We start from the raw sequence: 15,693 nt of genomic DNA, 5'->3' as shown, positions 1-15,693 counted from the left end.
CAGCAAAGCCACTTGGCTTGGGATCCAGAGTCTACTACTCAGGAGGATAGACTACAAAAGGTGTGTAAATTGTGGTGAGGGAGAAGCTTCAGAAGATAGTAAGGGACGTCATCAGAATGAATGATAGACTCAGGGAAATCAGACTCAAGCCTACTGATAGGTCAGTATCTATAATCTCAGCCTATTTCCCACAGCAGGGTTGTGTTAGTGAGGAAGATTGGATTCAGACAGGACTTGCAGAACCTACTAGACAAAGCAGGACAGCAGGAATTGCTGTTAATAATGGGTCACTTGAATGTACACATTGGAACAGAGAACAGAATACGAGGGCTGACTGGGTCCACATGGCTGGGGCAACAGGAATAAAGGACAGGCTATTCTACACTTCTGGCAAATGACTTGCCAGTGGCCAAGACATGGTTCAGAGAGAGAGAGAAAGACAGAATCACAAGATCATGTAAAAGAGTGGCCGACATGCAATTCGGGTAGACTTCCTCCTAGTAAGGAGAAGGGCACTAGGATATAATCACTGATTGCAAATTCATCGCCAGTGAAACAGTCAGCCCACAGCATACAAAAGGAAAATAGTGGAACATGTTAACAGCTTAAATTATCTGGGAGGGATGGTTGAATGAGGAGGTCAGAAGTAGAATCGGAAGGGGTGCAGCCAACTGACACAGGTGTAAGGTGTAGTATATGAACCCAGAGTGGTGTGGCCAGTACTACAGTATAGCATCTAGTATCACTCCCTGACCTGGCACCTGTCAACACTAGGGTGAAGAACAAATAAGAAAAAGGTTAACTCTCCAACCAAGCACTCATCGCCTCTCCTAAGGATGAGCACCAGGCCCTAAGACCCAAAACCTCATGCTCTACCTGTCAGAGCAAAGCAAAAAAGTAACCTTCTCTGAGCTAGTGCTCCTTCATACTATAACACTGTCATGCTTTTGGTTCTCTGCTTTGGTTCCTGGTTCTAAAGTACCTTCCAAAGTACCTATGAACACAAGATTATCAGGGTTTTCTGCACAGTGAGTAACAACTAGTACAGCAGTACTGTCCACACAATTATCATTCTCAAGATGTGTGGCAGTAATTAGCAGCCTAACAGCAGAGATCAAGAGACCATAACTTTCAGTACGCTAATACACAAGGAAGTTCCCCCAAAAATGGTATACTTTCATAAGGTGCAGCATCGCTACAGCAGGTTACACCATTTTCAATAATCACCCAAACAAAGACTGTGACCATCCGAATTTGTAAGCTAAACACAACTTTATGTGCAGCACACTAGCAGACTTGCACGTCAAATCAATATGGATGTTTTCCGGCACTAAACACAAAGAAATATAACATGAACACACAAGATAACTTTTGTTTTCACGATAAATTAGCAGTGAACATTATTATTGATGAAAATCCTATCAGCCCTTAAATTCAATATTGTATGAATGTAAGAAATATGTATATCACTAAGGTAAATAAAATCAGTTGTAAAACAGACCACAAATTCTCTCAAAGGATATTCAAAAAGTGATTGTACAAAGCAATTGTGAGACTTCAGAGAATGTTAAGTAATGTACAACAGTACGAAATGAAAGTGAAGTATATGTCAGACAGATGCATTATGGAAGAAGCATGAACAATTGCTAAGACATTCAATGGCAATTTTTTAAGTAATACCACAGTTACTAATGAGACTAAATAGTAAAATAATTTAAGAGGTGTACAGATCATCAAACCTAAAAAGCATATGCTGGCCTATAGAGTTCAAGATTATCCATGATGAAGGGTGGACATTGATTTGGTCCAACACAAAGGAGCCATGTATTTCATGTGTATACACTTCATATGTGTGGAAACCAAGTTCCCAGGAATAATTAGACTGACAAGCACCACATATACATTTATGCAACAAAGTCTATTTTAGGGTTAGGGATACCGAATGCTTTCATATCTCACAATGGCCCACAAAACATGTCTGAATTTAGAATATTGGTCTGTGAATGCTAATTCTGATATGCAATGACATTTCTACACTTTCAGTCATACAGAGAAATGGAAAGATTAATTCCGACAATGAAGCCATTCATGAAAAGGGAGCTGTGGCAAAAGTTAGGATCATCACCTTTTAACACCACATATAGGAATACTCTTCTGCACAAACACAGTCACTCACCATTTCAGTTACTGATGAGCAGAATGAAAGAATCATCTGACTCAATTATTTTGCTGATGGCTGAATTAAAAACAAATAGTAAACAATGTTGTGGAATGAAATCCACAGAGACATAAATTTTGCTACGACTTAAACCACAGAAGATTACCCAACTCTCAGGTTGGAGACAAAGTAGTAAGCCAAAAGCTATGTACAAATCTGCAGACTAACGCCAAAGCAGTTGCTAAAGCAGCTGTACCAAAAACCCTTGTAGTTCATGGGGAAGATAGTAAGTTGTATAGAGGAAGTTGTAGAATTTTGTAGAAGACAAATACATCGCAGCTGAAGTTCAAAAGCAAAATGAAACCAGAAGTGTTAAAATCAGTCCTTGTATAAGGGAATTGTTGTGTCTTTCGGCTTTTCCCGGTTAGGGGTTGCCACAGCGGAATTCCGGTCCGCTAATGATTGGCTGATAGATTTTTACGTGCCAAGTTGCCAGCCCTGATGCACAACCTTCAACGAAGGTACTCCCATTCACGCATGTCTCCACGCAGAAGACACTCTAGCTGAGAATCGAAATGGACATTGTCTTACTGTGAGGCAACAACGCTACCGCAGCACCACCACTGCAGCTCTAATCCTTGTACAAGGGAATACAAGTATAAAACTGGTGTTAGTCAAAAGCTGCAGAGGGAGACAGAGAGGTAGAAGTCATTTCTTCAAAAAGAAATAAGGTGTGTCTCAAAAGAAAGATCAATTGTCCAAGATATCTGGTTTTGTTTAATTCTCCAGATATATCAATCCATTGAGCAACCCAGAACGACACAGAGACTGCTATAGAGTTAAGCATGATTCTAAGGACTGAAGTCGCATTTCTAGAAATATATATATATATATATATATATATATATATATATATATATATATATATATATATATATATATATATAGTTCCCCTTCATATGATCGAAGTTCTCTAAACTCAAAAGTCATAAACTCAAAACCAGAATCTTGAATTTAGAGAAACTCGAACATATGAAAGGGACAAAAAAAATTAACACCTTTCACATGTTTTTGCAGGGGGGCTTCGCCCCCTGCATCCCCCAGCCTCCCTACATAAATATACCTACTCTGAAATCACACTATAGTGAAGGAAAGGGAAATCTCCCATTCCGCGCTATACGCGTAAGTGGAAAATGGAAGATTTTCCATTCCTCAGCTATAGTGCGGACACGGAACATTCACATTTAAACTGCTAGGGTACAGGGAGACCTGGCTCCCTGCAATAAGGTAAGTTAACTTTTTATTTTTCTAAACCTCAGACTCCCATTCACAATTTTGAGTGAATGGAAGCTTGAGATTCTGATATCGAGATTATGAATTTTGAGCTTCCATCCATTCAATCTTGTGAAGGGGAACTATATATATATATATATATATATATATATATATATATATATATATATTTATATGTGTGTGTGTGTTAATATTAACTTACACTGATCATTTGGGCATTGCTATGTACTGATAGATATGTAAATACATTTCACAACTTCTTATAAAAGACATTAGATATAGGGTATATACCTTTACATGCTAATAATCTAGCTACAGTGACTAGAATGTTAGGTGGTACACAGAAATTTTGAGAAAGTTTAGTCTGCAGTACATAACTCATGGAGTTTTGGTTTTGATTGCATCTTATCTCTGTGGGTCATATATTATACCTCCTGTCATGACACCTTATGCCTGAAGTGGTTTATCAGAACTCTTAACTTTCATCCCACATCCCAAAAAGTATGCTAGTTAATTGTCAGCACTAAATTGTTCATAGGTTGGTACTAGGCTATCAGCCCTTGGGCCTATACAAGCCTAGCCATGACAATTCCCTGGCTATTTCTTCCCACACTATTTACTACCCTGGACCCCTGTCTAGCAGGGTGACTGACGTGATCCCTGGGGTGAATTTCCTTTCTTCCATCAAATCATCAAGGTTCCTTTTGAAGAGGGCCAAAGAGGCACTCTGCTTGACATGTTTGGGCAATCTATTCCAGAGTCTAGGGAGTCTCTGGGTCAGGAACTTATCCCTCCAGCATGTTTTGTTTATTGTGATGACAAGGTTTAGATCCCTGGAGCATGTGGCTCTGAGGGATTGGGATTTCTTTAAGTGTAGCATGTCCAACAGCTCTGGGTTTGACATGGCCTTGTATGTTAAGCAGACATCGCCTCTGAGTAGACGATATGCGACAGAGTATAGCTAGAGTTTTTTAAGGCGGTCAGCGTAGGGCATTTGCTTTAGCCCTGTGATTCTTTTAGTGAGGTATTTCTGCGGCCTTTCCAGTTGTTGCAAATGTCTTGAGAGGTACATACCAAACAGGGCATTGTATTTTATAATGGGTCTAATGAGGGATGAGTACAGTGGGACAATGACCTCCTTTTTTCTGGATTTTCTCTTAGTGATGAGGTGTGCCACATAGAAGGATTTCCTGACTGTTGTGGTGATGTGGTTGTCAAAGGTGAGACCACTGTCCACTTGTGTCCCTAAGTTTCTTATCACACTTTCGGTGATTGGTGTACTGCCACCTATATAGTAATTCATGGATACATGTTTTTTCCCAAAGGGGATAACTATACATTTCTTGGCATTGAGCTTGAGCCCATGGCTCTGACACCAAGCATCTGTTTCTGTAAGGCCCTTTTGTAGAGTATCCACATCATTTGGGGATTCAATAATGGCTCCCAGATTGCAGTCATCTGCAAACTTTGTTAGCCAGAGTCCCTTAATGTTGGCCTGTACTTCAGAGAAGTAGATGCCAAGCAAGAGCGGTCCCAAGACTGAACCCTGAGGTACTCCACTTGTCACTTGTCTGGAGCTGGATTTGGAGTCGGCTAATTTTACAGTGTGGGTTCTATCAGTAAGCCAGTTAGCAACCCATTGGGTAAGGTAGGGATTAATGCCCAGCTTAGTAAGTTTATCTATGATTCCAGAGTGAGGGATGGTGTCAAAGGCCTTGGCAAGGTCTAGATAGGCTGTGTGGACCCCCTTACCCTTGTCCATGGCTCTGGAGACTGATTCGAAGAAGTCAGTCAGGTTTGGGAGACAAGATCGGCCCTTCACTAACCCAAACTGGGTGCGGTCCAGTGTTTGAAGGTTGTCACTGTCTTTGTTTATAAGTTCCATGATAATACGCTCCATGGCCTTACAGATAAGGCTTGTCAAACTGATGGGATGGTAGTTTCCGGGATCCAAGGTGGATCCCCCCTTGTGGAGTGGGATAACTGTAGCTCTGCGCCACTCAGTGGGCATGAAACCTGAGGTGAGGCTATGATTAAACATGACACTTAGGTGAGGTGCCAGTTCATATTGTAGTTCATGCAGTACACAGCCTGGGATGTCATCTGGTCCCATGGATGCTGTATTCATAGCTTTGGAGAGTGCGTTTTTTACCTGTGTGGCCATTATTACCGGAATTTGGCAGGTGTGTAGAGTACTATCCACCCTACAAAGGAGTACTGCAATCCTGGTTCTGGCTTAACTGCCAGTTTTAGTATGACCGTTTATTGTTTTTAGCTTTCTCTATGCATTTCAAGCCTGTTTTTGCATAGAGAAAAAATAGCCCTGAAAAGTTGTTTTTCTCCAAGGGGGAAAAAGCTAAGAGGCAGAACCTCTGCAGGTGTGTAGAGTACTATCCACCCTATAAAGGGGTACTACAATCTTGGTTCTGGCTTAACTGCCAGTTTCAGTATGACCGCTTATTGTTTTTAGCTTTCTCTATGCATTTCAAGCCTGTTTTGCATAGAGAAAAACTAGCCCTGAAAAGTAGTTTTTCTCCAAGAGGGAAAAAGCTAGGAGGCTGAAACTCTGCAGGTGTGTAGAGTACTATCCACCCTACAAAGGGGTACTGCAATCCTGGCTCTGGCTTAACTGCCAGTTTCAGTATGACCGTTTATTGTTTTTAGCTTTCTCTATGCATTTCAAGCCTGTTTTTGCATAGAGAAAAATACCCCTGAAAAGTAGTATTTCTCCAAGAGGGAAAAAGCTAGGAGGCTGAAACTCTGCAGGTGTGTACCACCCTACAAAGGGGTACTGCAATCCTGGTTCTGGCTTAACTGCCAGTTTCAGTACGACCGTTTATTGTTTTTACCTTTCTCTATGCATTTCAAGCCTGTTTTTGCATAGAGAAAAATACCCCTGAAAAGTAGTTTTTCTCCGAGAGGGAAAAAAGTTAGGAGGCTGAAACCCTGCAGGTGTGTAGAGTACTATCCACCCTACAAAGGAGTATTGCAATCCTGGTTCTGGCTTAACTGCCAGTTTCAGTATAACCGTTTATTGCTTTTAGCTTTCTCTATGCATTTCAAGCCTGTTTTTGCATAGAGAAAAATACCCCTGAAAAGTACTTTTTCTCCAAGAGGGAAAAAGCTAGGGGGCTGAAACTATGCAGGTGTGTAGAGTACTATCCACCCTACAAAGGGGTACCACAATCCTGGTTCTGGCTTAACTGCCAGTTTCAGTATGACCATTTATTGTTTTTAGCTTTCTCTACGCATTTCAAGCCTGTTTTTGCATAGAGAAAAAATACCCCTAAAAAGTAGTTTTTCTTCAAGAGGGAAAAAGCTAGGTGGCTGAAACTCTGCAGGTGTGTAGAGTACTATCCACCCTACAAAGGGGTACTGCAATCCTGGTTCTGGCTTAACTGGTAGTTTCAGTATGACCTCACTTCCCTCAGTGGAGGGGGTGGGGTCTGCAGCACTGCAGCAGAGCGCTGGTGTGGAGCCTGCTCCTGTTTCCTTTCCATCTGGTAATGGTAATTTATCTCCTGAAATGAAAATTGTGAATTCCTACTCTATGGCTGATTTTCCTGGTGAATTTGAGATGCCTGTGGATACTAATTTGGTTAGAAATACGCAGACTGCTGCTATTCTTGATTGGGGTGAAGAACATGCTGATTTTCCGCCGCCAGCTGATTCCATGGCTGCTTCTGTTTTATCTTCGGATCCAGGTGCCTTTTCTGCTTCTTTGCAAGGAGCTGCTTCCTCTACCAAGGTAACACAAGTTTTTAAAAGGCCTTTTGAGGCTGTAGATGCTTCGGATTTAAATGTAAACACTGTTAAAGACGCTAGAGAAAAAAAGTACACCGCATTTTATAATCGGTGCCAAAACCGTCTCTCTGCTGCTGCCGCGGATGTAATGACAACACAACAAACTTTAAATACTGCTTGCACAAATGTTACATCCCCTGCAATTACAAAAACACAAAAATTATATTCACAGGCTGCTTCTCTCACTAATCCTGTACAAAAGTTTGTTCAAAAGTCTTGCATACGTATTAAAACAGTGAATTTAGCCAGGATGTCACTGAAAAGTTTATGGACTGATATTTTAGCGCCAGCTGGTTTAAAGCTCCTTGACTTGGCTGAGGTGATTTCTTGGCCAAACGAATCTATGCTTGAGGTATTTTTTGAGACTCCACTGGCTGCTACAAATTTTTTTGCCACATTTCATAAAAATAAACATTGTTCCCCATGGAATTCTTATGAGATTTCCCAGTTGAATGTTCAATTGAAGAAGAAATTGAAGCTGCAGTTTAAGACTATATATATGTCTGCAGAAATGGTAAAGGCATATTTATCACAGCATTGCTCCGAGGTGCATAGTATTATTAAGACCTGTTCTCCTGAGTTGCCTGGGGTTTGGGATGGTGGGTGGGAGGTTTGGGTTACTATGGGGGTCACGGAGGAGGGCATCACTCATCTTCCTGGGGTGTGTTTTATAGGAGGTCATAGGGGCACTATTCGGTATGCTGGTCAACCGCGTTTTTGTTTCTTCTGCGGAAACTTTACCCACCTTATTTCTGAATGTCCTGCTAAGAAGTGTACCAGATGCGGCTCTTTGTCACATTTTTCCAGGGCTTGTCCAAACAAATGCCCTCATTGTGGGGAAGCCCACCACTGGTCTCAGTGCCCATTGGTGGATTCTCCACTGGAGGATGTTGATACTTTACAATCTCCTGAACATTCTTCGGCCGCTCCTGTTGTTCCTACATCCTTTTTACGGACATCTGCTACTGGTGCTGAAGAGCAAAGTAGTCACACAGCGGTTGATGCTCAAGGTTTTCATACCTCCCAGGTTGCTGGCCCTTCTCATGACTATGTACCTCCGGTTGATACACCTCCTGGGGTGCCTCAGCCTCCTGCTCCGCCATCCCAACTTCCCCCAGTTAATATTTCTAAGCCTCTTTCTGTTCCTTCGGAGAATCTTGTGGTAGATATGGATACTTCTGATTCCTCAGTTATACAGCAGCCTCTTAATACTTCTTCTGACCATTTAACTACTGATGTGTTTATTTCCACATCTCAGGCACCGGATTTACCTGTTTCACAGCAGTCTTCTTCTGTGATATCTCCATCTTCAGGTACCATTTTGAAGAGGCGGCAAGGACGGTTTGCTTCTCGGAGCAGGCATAAAACATCACAGTTGGTACAAGAAGACCCTCTGGATGCTGACAATGGCTAACTTGATCGCTGCATTTTGCAACATTAATTTAATGTTGTCTCTGTCTAAACGGTTATGTATCGCTGACTGGGTGCAGACTTTTCATTTTGATTTACTGTGTCTCCAGGATGTTGGCATGCTTTCCTATGATGCTCAGGAACAGTGGTCTCGGTTATGTCCGTATGAGGTTCAATCGTCTACTGGTTTGGATAAACATTCTGGGATGGTTGTTCTTTGGAATTCTACTACAGTGACTGTTCAAGACTTTCTACATCTTATTCTTGGACATTTACTATGTTTGGACATTAAGTTTCAGGATGAGTACTTTCGGATTATATTTTTATATGCTTATGTTAATCTTGGGGAACATTGCAAATTGTTTAAATTTTTATTCCCTTTTTTACAGGTTGATTATCCGGTCATATTGGCTGGGGACTTTAATGCTCATTTGGTTGATGAGGCTTATAAGGATAAGTGTGATGTAAAATTGTGTCGCAAGCTTATGATACAAGCTGGCCTAACTATGGGTTTTACCCCCTCCATTTTCCTATATTCAAGGCAATGTTCGTTCTTTGATAGATTTTTGTTGGCATTCCCCCAGTGTTTCTTGTGCCACTTTTAATTCTTTTTTTCTTCCTTTTTCTGATCATGCCCTATTGTCGTATTCCTTTGGTCATGCTACTCCATTCCGGAAAGGAAGAAGTTATATCAAGATGAGTCCCATTCATATACAGTCCAGTGAATGGGACGTTATTTGGCAGGATTTGTGGCAGGGTCATGTTACACTGTTGGAATTGTATGATTCTGTTGCGCTATGGTGGAAGGATTTTAAAGTCAAGTTACTTCAGAGGTATACTATTTTTGTCCGTGAGTCTTGTTTGCTTTTGAAAGCTCGCACAACAGCTGCTTACCATGCTTATGTTAATGTTGCTAATAATGATTTATCTTCTGCCCTTACAGCTCTTCAACGTTTGTACGACCTAAACATGGAAAGAGTAAAGACTAGGCTCTTTAATTTGGCACATTCCCTACATGGCACAGGGAAGGAATATTTACCTTATGTGGGCAAGGCACAGGTTCACAAATCCACAACTATGCAGTGTCTTAAGTCTTCTACTGGTGCCTTATGTAATACCTTGGTGGGCATGCACGCCATAGTATGAGATTACTTGCTTTCCTTGTTTGGCGGGAAGCCTGATGTTTCATATTTATGGGAATTACCAAAATTGCCTGCTTCTCATAAAGCCAATATTGATAAACCCATTTCACTTTCTGAGGTTAAACATGTTCTTCACACCCTCCCTAAACCTTCTTCTGTTCCTGGTTTGGATGGTGTCCCATATTCATTTTACACACATTTATCAGATGCACAATTACAGTGGGTGGTTTCTCTGTTTAATGAATGGTTGTGTTTTGGTATTAATGATGTTTATTTTCTTTCTGTAGCACTGAAGTTTCTCTGGAAGAAGGGCAACAGGGCTCATTTGGCGAACTGGAGGCCCATTGCTCTGTGCAATACTGATTATAAGCTTTTCACGAAAGTTTTGCAAGTACGCCTGTCCTCTTCCTTGCCTATCTTACTAGATCCAGGCGTGTATGGCATACCTGGACGCCCGATTTGGGAATTGTTACATCTTTACAAGACTGTTTTCTCTCAATCTTCTGATTTTCGGGGTGGTATCTTATCTTGTGATTTGTCTCAGGCTTTCGATAATATTTCTCATTCTGTTCTTTTTTCTTTTCTTCATTCCTATGGTTTTGGGAATACTTTTCTTTCTTGTCTTTCTTCTATTTTTCGGGGTTCCACTATTACTCCTTTGGTAAATGGGCATCTGGGTTCTTCTCTTCCTATGTTGAATGGCATACGTCAAGGCTGTCCACTTAGTAGTTATCTCTTGGCTCTGGTGGTTGGGGCTGCTATTTTTTCTTTCAGGCATCAAGTTCATCTTCCTCCCTATTCCTTTTCTTGTTTTGGTGTTCTTATACCTCATCTTGTTTCCTATGCAGATGATCTTTCCATGTTTGTTGAAGATCCCCAGTTGGTGAACACGCATTTTTTGCAACATTTTTTGCCCATTCTTTCTCACGTTGGATGGAAGGTGAATGTGTCTAAGTCCTTTTTTTATATGTTCCGCTCTGATTTGCCCAGTGTTTATTATTCTTTTCCAGTAGTAACATCTGGGGTGCATATTTTGGGGGTCCCCTTTGGTCCTACAGACTTTATCACCCAGTCTTGTAAGCAGCTGTTGTCGTCTTCTTTAGCTACATTGAATTTTTGGCAGACTTTTCATTTATCTTTTAGAAAGAAAGCTTTGCTTTTAAATTCCATTTTTTGGCTAAATTTCTTTATGTTTTTTCTGTTTATTTCTTTCCTGCAATGTGGACTGCTTGGTTTCTTCATTTATATTTTCATTTTTTTTGGAAGTCAGGCTTGAATCCTGTTGAAAGAGGCACGGTTTATGCTCCTCCAGATCAGGGGGGTTGTAGTTTAAAGCACCCTGTCTTGTTTTTACAGATTTTATTTTTACATTGGTTATTTTCACAACTGCGGTCCCAGTCGTACTCCTTGATTGCAAAATTGTATAAAAATATGGCCCCTGGCTTTTGGGACACCTTATTAGCGGGCCGGAGGCCCTCTACTTTTCTTTCTCCTGCTTATCGTGACATTACTTTAGTTGTTAAAAAGTACAAACTTTATGATTTTGATGTTTCATTACCTTTTACTGCTTGGTATACTCAGGCTATGGTTTCTTGCGTGTGGATTAATGTTTATGATACACTTAACCCTTTTCAGGTGCATGGTTTGCTTGGCAGGAGAAGATTTTTACAGGCAGTGCCACAATGGCACGATTTTCTCTGGCGCCTTTCCCTGGACGAATTACCTTTACATTGCCATTTGCATACCACTTCTGCTTCTGATAAATTGTGTTTTATGCACTGTGCGGAACCTGAGACAGTTTTGCATTTTTTGTTTTCTTGCATCCGACTACGGGGTTTTGGAGGCTTTTTCGCCAGAATTTTCGAGTTCCGTATCTGTTTCCTTTGGGCATTCACAAATGTCAGTTGGGTGATTACCAGTCCTTCTGGACTCCGGATATTAGAAGAGCGGACTTTGTTCTTTGCTCTGTTATGTTTTTACTGTGGTCTGCTAGGTGTAAGGCATTGTATCAAAAAGTTGTTATTCCTGTTCCTCAGTTGATTTTCATGTTGAAGAGTTGGTTGTCTCGCTGGGGCTATGGGGATATTATTTTGTAATATGTTGACTTTTTATTTATTTATTTATTTTTTTTATTTTTGTTTGGTGTTTTTCTTTGTTATTTCCTTCATTGTTTTCTTTATGTTTAATAAACTTGGAGTTCTATGCATTTCAAGCCCGTTTTTGCATAGAGAAAAAGTAGCCCTGAAAAGTAGTTTTTCTCCAAGAGGGAAAAAGTTGGGGGCTGAAACTCTGCAGGTGTGTAGAGTACTATCCACCCTACAAAGGGGTACTGCAATCCTGGTTCTGGCTTAACTGCCAGTTTCAGTATGACTGTTTATTGTTTTTAGCTTTCTCTATGCATTTCAAGCCTGTTTTTGCATAGACAAAAAATACCCCTGAAAAGTTGCTTTTCTACAAGAGGGAAAAAGCTAGGAGGCTGAAACTCTGCAGTTGTGTAGAGTACCATCTACCCTACAAAGGGGTACCGCAATCCTGGTTCTGGCTTAACTGACAGTTTCAGTATGACCATTTATTGTTTTTAGCTTTCCCTAAAGATGGCGGACAACAATCATGACTTTGCTGCATCTGCAGCTGCTAATTTTGTTGGATCTGATGGATTTAGCCCAATTCCCACTCAAGAATTAATGGAAATTGCTGCAGAAGAGGAGCGTGCACTTCTACAAACTCAGGCTGGGTTGCAGAAGGAGGATCGCAATCTTCAGATACATTCTCATCTAGATTGGGCTGAGGAATTGGAGCAGATAAGTCCCACCGAGCTGGATTTAGCCCTGCCGCTTTTGGGAATGGAATCCAGCCCTGAAAATGTCTGTGCACACTATCCTGGCAGGCTGGAGGTAGGATCTACCCATGGACAGAGTTGTCATGCTTCAGAACGAAGCACAGCAGTTTCTGCATTTGCAGAACGAAAAAATAGCGCAAATTTGCCATTTTTACACAGCTCAGAAACAAACACTGCAGCTGTGGAATCTAAACATGCTCCGGACGTGGGAACTGCTCAAATCACTCCTAAAAATCGTTTTCTACAGGATTTTCAGGGTTTTCCGAGCTGTCATGCCTGTACAGCTGCTCCTGCAGCCCTGGATGTTTCCTATACAAAAAGACCGGCTTTTTACACATCGCCTGAGGCTATTCAAGCACTTCTAAATGCCGGTTTTGCTTCAAATCTTTCACCAGCTTCAAAACCTTCCAAAAACATTTTCCTGGTACAAGCAAGGTCCAAAGGATATCAGAGGTAGAGGGGACTGTGAAGGGGACGCAGCGGAGGCTTTCCATGACCGCAGAAGCTGCTGGAAGTGGTGAGCAGATGACTTTAAATAGCCAGAAGGACTATTCTTATAAGGAGTTAGAGCACTTAGCCCTGAGGACAGGGGAAAGAGCTGAAGATATACAGGCATCGACCAAGTTGGTTGCAGACAAGACAAGGGTGCATGAGAAAGCTGCCCTTTCCTCATTTAGACAGACTCATCCACAGGTTGGGAACGTGATGGTAGGTACTGAGAATGTTATTTCATTGCATCTGCAGCAGGTCCTGGCTGCAGCAGTGGGACAAGCTCCTCCGCCAGTCCATGTGGAGGGCCCGGAGGGCAGAAGGACAGATATGGTGGATGCAATAGCTCGGCAAATGCTGCAGACTCAGAGGGAGTTGTCAACTTCTCCTGTTTCACGTACTTCTGTTCCTGCTTTGGATTTAAACTCTTTGAGACTCACCTTCTCTGGTCGAGAGGCTGGCTTTCCACCCGGTCAGGGGGACAGGATGCAACAGGAGGACGGACAGTCAAGAGGGATCAGGGACATGCAGGAGACAGACGCGAGGCTGTCACAGGAAGGCTTTTCACAGAGTCTTTTCTCAGGCACCTTTTCCACACGTGAGGTACAAAGAGATGCCACCTATGCTAGTTGGAGTACATCGGATGGTTCCGGTGCCAGCCCCATTGATGTCGCAAACTCAGCCTGCGGGATAGGACCCCGACACATGAGACAGACCATGATGGAGCCACAGCTGCACGGCAACATCCTTCGAATGGTGAAAGAGGACCGCCCAGCAGGCACCATGGTGGGCACTACCGTGAGGAGGGAGATGGCCATGACAGAAGGGGGACCCCCTACTCCAATTCGTGGAGGACGTGACACCTCCTTAAAGAGAGGAGGTGATGAAGAGCAGCCATTGGGCTGGGAACAGGGATGTCAGACCAAACAGAGGAGGATTACAGCAGTCGATGACCCCCGCATTTCAGAGGGCCTCCCCCCGTCCAACCAGATACACAGAGAGGATTTAAGTCCTAGGCCTGACCGCACATATGCCGGAGTGACAGGGACAACTACGTAGGATACCACTCCACCTCAGAGGTTTCGTATTATCTATAAGCCTTCTGTCAAAGTTCAGACTGCAACGGGACAGCCTACAAGTCGAGCTGATATTTGGAATGACCTGTTACGCCCACTTGGATTTCCTTTATCGACTATTTGTGCTGTGATGCATTGGGGTAGGGAGCCATTCGGTGAGATCTACTTTGAAACACAGCTCATGGCTCTCCGGTTTCAGACCACTTTTCTGGCAAAAGGGGATGTCCCGTCAGTGGCAAAATACAGGATCTCTAAAGTCAATGTGCAATTTCGCAGGAAAGTGTCCATCCATTTCTGTTCCATTTATGTGGACCCCGAGCAAGTCAGGAACTACCTTTTGTGGCATGCCGAGAAGGTGACACGGGTTGAACAGTCGATCGATGCGGCCGCTGGAGGGGTTTGGGATGGTGGTTGGGTTGCATGGGTGGACTTCAAAATTGAAGAGACGGGCCCGGTGCACATCCCAGGTGTTTGTTTCATAATGGGACACAGGGGAGTGCTTCGTTACGCTGGACAGCCCCGCACCTGTTACTTTTGTGGGGACTTTGAACATGTGGTAACTGACTGCCCTGCGAGGCACTGCTCCAAATGTGGCCAGAAGGATCACTTTGCGAGGCAATGCCATACGTGCTGTACCCTCTGCTCGGCGGCACATCACTGGTCCAGATGTGACGCTATGTTTTCTCCTGCCACCCCCAGGGATGTAACGGAGGCAGAGACACTGGTGGACAACTCACTTTGTGAGTGTGAGAAGGGTCCGGCAGAACGGACAGAGGAACAACAGAGTCGCTTGGAGGCCCCTTCTGGCTTGCCATCTAAGCAGACTCCAGAAGAAGTGGTATTGGTGGATCTGACACCGTCCTCTCAGGGTGAGGACCAGCCGGTTGCCTTGTTGCAGGAGGTTCCATCGGGGATCCCAAATGAAACTTTAGAAGGTGAGTCCCAGCAGGAAGGTAACATCTTGATGGACGAACTACGGGAGCGGGGCACCCCATTACCGGAAGATGTGGCGGCAGCTTTGCTACCAGTCCCTGACGAGGAGGAGAGGGGTTTGGATGACCCAGATGAGCTTGCGGATGCAGGAGAGCAGTAGAGTCAAGTGAGGAGGAAAGGGTCGGGCCGCACTAAGGGATCTCGGAAACCCCGTAATAGTGGAAAGAGATCGGGGAAAGGTGCTGCCACTGAAGATCATGGCTGATTTCGTTGTGACTTCTTGCAACGTCAATTCTATCATCTCACTACGAAAACGGATTATGGTTTTGAATTGGGTTCTGACCTTGCAGGCATCATTGGTTTGCTTAGTGGATACAGGTAGATTGACAGACTCTCACATCTCGCAAATTGCGGATCTATGGGGTGGCAATTACGTTTGGTCTAAGGGATTGGACCTTCACTCTGGTGTTTTGGTTTTCTTTAATTCATCGGACATCCAGGTTCGGGATACTGTTCACCTTATTCCTGGCAGGGCACTGGTTCTTGATG

This window comes from Protopterus annectens, chromosome 1.part0 (assembly GCF_019279795.1).
Source record: "Protopterus annectens isolate FY-2018-M chromosome 1.part0, PAN1.0, whole genome shotgun sequence".
Lineage (NCBI taxonomy): Eukaryota > Metazoa > Chordata > Ceratodontiformes > Protopteridae > Protopterus > Protopterus annectens.
This window is presented reverse-complemented; position numbering follows the sequence as displayed.